This window comes from Tupaia chinensis, unplaced genomic scaffold (genome assembly GCF_000334495.1).
Source record: "Tupaia chinensis unplaced genomic scaffold, TupChi_1.0 Scaffold000323_1, whole genome shotgun sequence".
Lineage (NCBI taxonomy): Eukaryota > Metazoa > Chordata > Mammalia > Scandentia > Tupaiidae > Tupaia > Tupaia belangeri.
Genome location: NW_006159817.1, coordinates 1,409,596 through 1,411,970, shown reverse-complemented (window position 1 = coordinate 1,411,970; position 2,375 = coordinate 1,409,596). Strand labels below are relative to the sequence as shown.

At 42.7% G+C, this 2,375-nt stretch overlaps 1 protein-coding gene across 2 annotated transcripts in view; it reads right to left on the bottom strand.

Moving 5' to 3' along the window:
* Positions 1-2,375, bottom strand: part of DRC10 (dynein regulatory complex subunit 10) — a 22,910-nt gene that overhangs the window by 19,648 nt on the left and 887 nt on the right. The window lies entirely within an intron of this gene.

Below are 2,375 nucleotides of genomic sequence, written 5' to 3'. Positions count from 1 at the left end.
CAAATTTTAACATATGTTAGGTCAAATTAGTATAAGCCAAATTAACGTTAGTAGCATATGAAAACTAAGTTAGTTTAAGGCTAGTTTTATGTAAATACCCCTTGTTAAAGCTACAGGCCAAAGTTAACTCATGCTAGGCAAAGTCAGCACATTCACCACATAACAGAGACTCAGAGATAAAACAAAAGAACTCACTAATTGACAGACTCAGCAAACAAAATTCAGAAACCCACGGATTTTTTTTAAAAAGGAAAAGCCTGACTGGTGACAACAGGATGAACAAACCTGAAGGCTCCAGAGAAAGATGAACTATCTTAGCTGGGAGCTCTTATCTAAAGCAACAGGTAGTTTTCAGCTACAAAGAGTTTCTCATCTATGTGCTGTCGACTATGAAAAACTGCTAATAAAACATCCTGTGTTGTCTCCTGAGCTACAAGATCATCTTCCTTTCCCATATAAGATCATAGACTCACCCTCTATTGTTGTAATGTATAGATAGTCCATATATTAACTGTGTCTTTACTTAGCAAGACAAGATATCTATCTAGGTCTTTGCAACCAGTGCCGCCCTGGCCCGGGACTGATGTTACCAAGCTTCCTGCAAGCCCCCCTTTTCAAAAGACCCTGTCCGGTAATCAAGACTGAAGGAGAAAATGCACCAGACAAATAGAGACGCTTTCATTCTGAGAACTGTGTTTGGCTTTACCTGTTCAAACAAGACAGACATCATGTTTTATGACCATTGTTCCTGTGCTTTGAATTCTGTTTCATCGAATAAATCTTTTATTTCCTCCTCATCCCCCCTATATCCCTCAATAAACACGTGTGTTTGATAGCTGCTAGTGCGGCAGCCTGGAGCTGGCTCTGGCTGTGGCCGGCTGAGAACATGCTAAGAGGCATTGAGGTCTTAGTCTAATTTCTGTTCCTGATCACCCGTGTCACTTTCCTGTGTCTGAGTCCCAAACCCACCCCTGCCTAGGCTGGACCCTGGCACTTGTCGCAGTTATTTCTCAAAAGAAATTCTTCGTCTTGTTTGTACCATGAAATTACATTTTAAGGATGGAGATGGGATGGGATCAGCAATTGGCATAGTAGCTATGTTGCTGGACTCCTATGTAGTTGACTGCTGTTCAAGTCCCAGACCCGGGGTGGCTTAAACTCATGCCAGGGGCATGTACGTGCGTGCCTGGGATCCTGAAAGGAGAATGGAGGAGAAGGTATTGCAGCATGGTCATCCCCCCAGTGTGATTTCTTGCTTTCTGTCTGTCTTTCTCTGTCTTTCTGGCGAGTGTGCACATCCTATAGCAAAATCAAGCAAACAAAACAAAACAAACAAATCTCAAAAAGAAAAAGAAAAAAGGATGGAGATGGGAGTTAAATTCTTCTTTAAAAAAAAACTAAAAGAATTATTGGGACCAGCAGATGGTGTAACATTTACGTTGCTGGACTCCTGCGTAGTCATCCGCAGTTTGAGTTCTGGAACCAGTGGCTTAAAACTCACACCAGGCGTGGGACCAGCAGTTAGCGTAATGGCTATGTCGTTGGACTCCCACATAGTCGACTGGTCCGGGTGGCTTAAAATTCACGCCGGGATTTCACGCTTTCTGTCTCTCTGTCTCTCTCTGTCTGTCTGGCGAGTGCACGTGCCCTATAGTGAAAACCTCTCAAAAAACCAAAAAACAAAAAAACCTCACATCAGGCGTATGTGTGTGGGTGCTCAAAATCTCAAGAGGAGACAGAGAAGAAGGGATTGTGGCGTGGTCATCACTCCTGGGGTGTGATTTCTCACTGTCTCTCTCTTTCTGTCTTTGTCTCTTCAACAAGTACACACGCCCTATAGCAAAAATCTCTAAAAAAAAATTAAACAAAAGAATTATTGGGACCAGTAGATGGTGTAATGGTTACATTGCTGGACTCCCATGTAGTTGACTGCAGTTCGAATCCCAGACCCCTACCAGCTTGAAATTCATGCCAGGCGTGAGTGCATGCATGCCCAAAATCTTGAGAGGAGAATGGAGGTGGGATTGCAGCACGGTCATTTCTCCAGGGGGTTGATTTCTCTCTTTCTGTCTCTCCGGTGAGCATACGCATCCTATAGCCAAAAATCTGTCTAAAATATATATATATATACACACACACATATGTATTTAATTTTATTTATGATTATATTTTTATTTGCTATAGGACACATGCACTCACCAGAGAGAGGCCGAGAGAAAGAGAAGAGAAAGTGAGAAAGCAAGCTGACAGGTCTGGGACTCAAACTGCAGTCAGCCACATGGGAGTCCAGTGCCTTAATAACCATGCCACCTGCTGGCCCCATAAATTCTTTTTTTTTTTTTTTTTTTTTGGGAGGAGGGGCTTTTGTTATAGGG